The sequence below is a fragment of the Callospermophilus lateralis genome, chromosome 11, assembly GCF_048772815.1.
Source record: "Callospermophilus lateralis isolate mCalLat2 chromosome 11, mCalLat2.hap1, whole genome shotgun sequence".
Taxonomy (NCBI): domain Eukaryota; kingdom Metazoa; phylum Chordata; class Mammalia; order Rodentia; family Sciuridae; genus Callospermophilus; species Callospermophilus lateralis.
In genome coordinates this window covers 32,291,563-32,297,562 of record NC_135315.1, presented here as the reverse complement: position 1 = coordinate 32,297,562, position 6,000 = coordinate 32,291,563, and positions in this window count along the sequence as shown.

Sequence of the window (6,000 nt, the reverse complement as noted above, 5' to 3'; positions counted from 1 at the left end):
GTATACTAGTGGACATGTTGCCATCTTACAGTTTATTTGTATTTTCATAAATGTGCTGACACGACATGGATGGCATGTTTTTGTGGGCTTCTCTCAGTCTAGTTAAATCTGCCCAGCACAGGTATTAGATGTCTTCCCAGTAGGGAATGGCAAATTAGTCTGGTAATGGAGATTGGGAGACAGAACAGAAAAACTAAAAAAAAAAAAAAGTCAGCAACTTCTCATAAGGCAGCACAGAGATTCCAAGACATTTTAGCAATAGCAGCAGTGGTGTCAATGGAGAGTGCCCAGTGAAGATAATGTACACACACAAAACATACACCCAAGACTGTACACACACACACACACACACACACACACACACACACACTTTCCAGAAATTCAGACATGGTTGGCTTACTTCTGTTGCCTTTCAGAATTAGAATGTACACACACCTTCGGCTGATCAAGGGACACTCATGGTCAGTATAGAGTGACGCATCTCTTTGCTTGAGGTGATCGTAGCATTCACATTGGCTCATGGCCTCCCAGCCATCCCCACCACCACAGGTATCACCTCCCTTTGGAAGCCCAGCCAATCTCTTCCTTAGCTGCCTGTTGGGCAGTTATTCATCCCTGGGCAGGTTATTTTTTCTTTCTGAGCTAAAATACATTTCCTCTTGTTGATTTCCTAGAATACCAAACAAACAGACTTCTTGTGCTAAGTACCGCTCCATATGCCAATGTAACCTCTTTGGAAATCATCTACTTGTTCAACCTACCCCAGAGAATGGAGAAACCCAGATGTCATGGCTTATGCCATCCCTGGCCTCTGGAGGGGTTTGCAGATGACAAAGCTTCTCTGAATGATAGCTCTGAGCACTGCAGGCTCTGGAGAGGGCTGGGGACACTTCCAGGCAGCCTCCTTCAGAGTGAGAAAAGAATCATGGATAAGAAAAATTAATGCCTGGGGTAGATTGTGTTTCCTTTGAGACACAGGAAGAAGCTCTGCTATTTTGCTAAGTATTTTTTTTTTTTTTAACTGGGAGGATTGATCTGGTATCTAGTGGCTTCTGAGATTGGCCTAGCATAAGGGTTTTGAGGGCAAACCTACGGTTCAATTAGCCTAGCATATTGGGACTGAAGAGCTTGTCTCATACAGGTACTCCCTGGGAACCAGCCTAGTGGGGGGGAGGGCGAATTCCCAAGAACCACCCTGGTGGGTAGGTAGAATGCTGTTCTTCTCTGCTCTTCATTAATGGAAAATGTCTTTTTCTAGTCAAGGCCATTCTCCCATTTCCCATCAGTGTTCTGTTTCTCCTTTCTTCCTCTTTTCCCCTTTCCCTTAAATATTCATTAAGCACTCAATATTATGTACTTCTTATTTTTTTCTTACTTTCATTCCTCTTTCTTCCCAATTAGCTTGAAAATTATGAATTTTAATAAGTTTGCTTCAAACGAAAAAGGTGTCAGATCTGTTCCTTGTCTTGGCAGGGTAATACAGAGATATGGCTGGGAAAAGTGACAGATCTCAGAGCTCATCCAAGACAACTCGGCCCAAAATAAATCCTGAAATGGCTGGGCTGGAAATGGGGTGATAAACGAACTAATCAAATAAGTCACAAATAAACTTAGGATTTTAAACCAAAACCAATCTCGAATTATTATTGCTACTCTCTAGGAGTCTGAGGAAGCAGGCTTCATGGTAAATTCATAGAGAAAATGTCACCTCAATAAAATGTTAGGTTTCTCAAGCAAGCACATGTGTGCACACCCCCTCCCCGAGATATGACAATGAGCAACTAGTAGAAATGCTCGGAACACTGAGGTATTAAAGCTCCACGAGCCAGGTTCTAACCCTAGCTTGCTGATCACTGGTGGGAAGTCACCCTTCATTCAAAGGCCTCAATCTCCTTATCTATGAAGAGATGTGGGTCCACTCAATAATAGTGTTGGTTCTCTTGGGCCCTAGTGGATGGAATTCTTTCATGAACCATCAACTAGATCTGTGAGGTCCTAGCTCCAGTCTACCTCTGTTCCATTGTACCATCTTGTACATGTCACACATCCTCAGGTTGCCTTTACACAAGAGGGATCAGAATCCTGTTATTACCGCTTGGGCGGGTTAGGATGTGGTTAAGAGGACGGTTTCCCCAAAGACCATTCTCCTTAATTCCAAGGACAGCCAGAAACAGAACAACAGGAGAAATCTTGTTGAGAAAGAGGAAGAAAAAATTCATGTGTGGTCATTCTCTGAGTGGCTGGAGTTGGAAACCTGGGAATGATCCTGGGATATCCACTCTTCTTTTACCTTTCCTCTTTCTCATATCTCCCCAGTCACCAAGTGCTGCCTATTTTTCCTGCAAAAATCTCTTGCCTCGGTTGCTTTACCTTCCCCTCATTTGGGTTCTGCCCAGAATCATCTCTATCTCACTCCAAATCCCATCCCCTTCTCACTGGTCTCCCTGCCAGGCTTCATTTCCACCCCATACCCCACCCCCAGCTACACTAAAGTTTTTGGTATACAGCCTTCTACTACCCACAGAACAAATCTCAAGTGTTAACCAGAGGCTTCTACACTGCCTAAGCTGTTATCTCTCTAGCCGGTCACATGTCACTCTTCTTCATTTCAGCCAAACCAGCCTGTCCATTTACCATGACATGCCACACGCTATCCTACATCTGTGTCTTTCCCTCTGCCAGCCCCCAAGCCTGAATTGTTCCTTCTTGTACAAGTCTAATATCTAGCCCAAGTGTTCTTTTCCATGAATCCTGTTTGCCAAGCTCCAGATAGTTTTGTATATTGCTTCTCTTTCTCTCCCCTTTGCTTTTCTTCTTTATTTCCTCGGGTCTTTCCTCTTGCCCAAATTAGATTAGAAACTCCCCAGGAACTCTAAATTGTGTTGGGCCATCAATAATACTTACTTTGATAATTAAGGTGATAACACTGGTGTAACCCAGTTGTTCAAGTCTTGACTGTCAGTTCTAAAGTTTGTCCCAGAAACCATGTTCTAGCTTGATTGAGACACTGCAGCCATTGGAAGTATAGCTGGAAAGTATAATCTCTGCATATTTCTCTTCTCTCTTCCTTTTTCCCTGACTTAGAGTCCCCCTGGCCCATCTAACTGGACAGAATCAGAGAAAGCCAAGTGATCATGAAGAACATCTGAATATTGGTTCTCTTACAGTTGAGAGAAAATTGTATCTAAAGCCCCATGTTTTTTCAACCTTAAGAGGATCTTTAATGCCTGTTCCCCAGATGCCCAAAGAATCTTCCAGAAGTAATACAACCCATGTGCCCCCCGTCTTGTACAGTTGCGTTCTTAGATCTCTGTGTCAGATGGAGGCTGGAGTCTTGAATGGACATTCCTAAGAAGGCTTCGTTCTTCCCTGCTGAGTAACCCATGATGGTGACAATAGGGTGTGTGCTTACTGGGACCTACAATAAAAGGCTGAGTTCTCTCTCCTTTCCTGGAGCTCACAGGGTGATGTAGAGGGCACCAGGGTAAAAGATGCTGTAGAAGAGTGGGGTGGAGGCTAAAAAAGGATCAAGTGCTGGGACAGATGCTGTGGTGGCATTCCTTCTACTCTGGTGGGAACTTGGGGAGGGGTAAGGGATTATTTGTCTATCATTTTTCTTACAGTGCTAAGAGGTAGGCAGAAACCAGGGGAAGGGAAGGGTAGAAACTTTACTGTCTTGCTCTTTTGTCTTTTGCTTCATGAATACTATAAGCATGCACTGGGGAAGGTCCTCCTACTCGGCAAGCAACCAGGTGGGGACGGTGATTTTCAAACATGGCCCCTGCTGCACCAGGAACAAAAGAGGACAGTAACCATGTTCCTTTGGAGAAAGCTGTCATTTTAAAATATCTTTAATATACCATATTTTTGAAAGAAAAATTTATTTTAGTACGGTTTTTGATTTATAATATTGTTAAAAAGCACATAGTTCCCGTATACCCCACACCCAGTTTCCATTAACATCTTACATTAATACGGTATATCTGTCACAATTAATGAACCAAATATTGCTACATTATTCACCAAAAAGTCAATATTTCACATTTTTAAAAATCTTTTATTTTTTGGTTGTAGTTGTTTAGCCTGCGACCCGCACTGGCTTCATGAAAGAAGGTTCGAATCGTGAGAAAACACTAGGGAGTTTTAAATTAAACAGACAAGACTCTAATTACCTTTAAAACCAGCTCCAGGATGGCTTCTCCTAGCTCCAGCCTCCAGCCACCTAATGCAGTAGCGAGGTTTACTGAAGAGGCAAGTGAGAGAAAGAGAGAGAGAGAGAGAGAGAGAGAGAGAGAGAGAGAGAGAACACGCCAAGGAGTGGACTTTTATTGGGGAACAAAAAATTCTGGGGAAAATCATGCCTGTTCCCCAGATGCCCAAAGAATCTTCCAGAAGTAATAGAACCCATCCAATGAAGATTAAGGGGGGCAGCATCCCAAGGTCAGGGGTGACCATTGGGTCTTCCGGGCAGTGGCCAGACACGCCTCTGCACGGACAAGCCCTCGGACCTGGAGAAGGGTGGGGAAATCTCTGACACAGCTGTGCCTAAGCGCCTCTCACCCAGCCAGGAGGGTAACTCAAATCACATGCGAGGATGGCCTCCCACATAGTTGGACACAATACTTTATTTCACTTATTTATTTTTTTATGTGGTCCTGAGGATTGAACCCAGTGCTCTACAGCTGAGCCACAACCCCAGCCCAATATTTCACATTTTAACTTTCAAAAATTCATGTTTTGTGTTCTACTCAAGAACTTATCTGTTTGGTTTTATATAAAAATTTAAAATTTTCTTTTCACTGAGCTAAAATAGATGTTTGGGAAATATGAACTGTTTAGCCCATGCTTTGTGTTCTCTGAGCCACGCTGCATTCCCCAGGGGAAGTTTTTAACCAGCGTGGACAGCAGGAGTCACTGAGCTCAGAGTGGGTTCAGGAAAAGGTCTCATAGGTCTCTGTCAACCCTGCTCCATTGCTGCGGAAGCCCAGGAGAGTCACTCCATCTCTGAGCCTCGGCATCCTCCTTGGTGAGCAGGAATAACAGCAGCCTGCATCCCAGGGTGCTGTGAGGATAGGCTGAGATACATAGGCAGACATGTAAAGTGTGATTCAAACGTGAGAGATTTTTATCAAGATGATTTCTGAGTCTTGGGAAGTGAGCAGCTACTTCAGTGTGAACTGGTCCTTGAGATGTCACCTTGTTGCTCTCTCAGCCTCATCTGACTCTCCACTTAGCATCCTGATGAGGGCCGGAAGCTGAAATTAAGAAAGGAAATGGCTGCAACCTCACGTCCTCATTGCTAGATTGCATGTCACAGACAAGGGAGACAGAAATGAAAGGTTTGTTTTCTGCCTTCTGCTGCTGGATTTCCTGTCTGTCCTGATGACTTGTGGTTTCCCTATGGTCTGTTTGCTGACTGATGAGGATCGTCCCCTGCCCCAGAGGAGCCAGATCTAGGTTTCCTCTGTCCTGGGCATGTGGGTGTGAAGTACACCATCGTCAGTCTCAGCACAACAGCTGTCCCAGCCAGGATTTCTGCTCTTGAGCTCAGGAGCCCATGCTAGTTGCTTGCGCTTCTCAGAAGTCCCTGTGGACCTGGTTGCTGCATCATTGATGATACCCGACCAGAGAATAAAGCCTAGGCGTCTCAGCCTTACATCTGAACATCAGCCCTCCCTGCTTATAGGGACCCATGTTTTTTTTTTTTTTCTCTTTATGATGCAGACTTTATGAATTTATCTTAATCTAAGGACCCAGAGTTAATGCCCTCACTGTTAACTTCTCCTGTCTAAACCTTGGAATTTTTCCCTGAGTCCCAGCCTGGGGCACTCCTGCTACTGATAATTTAATTGAATTCAGTACCCATTCAAATAATTATGCATTTAATAATTATTTGGGTAACCTGAGGATACAAAGATAGATTGAGCCTGGTTCTTCCTCTTAGAAAGCTCACTGGTTAGTGGAGCAGAAAGACAAAAAAGACATTGTTTAGTTATTAGA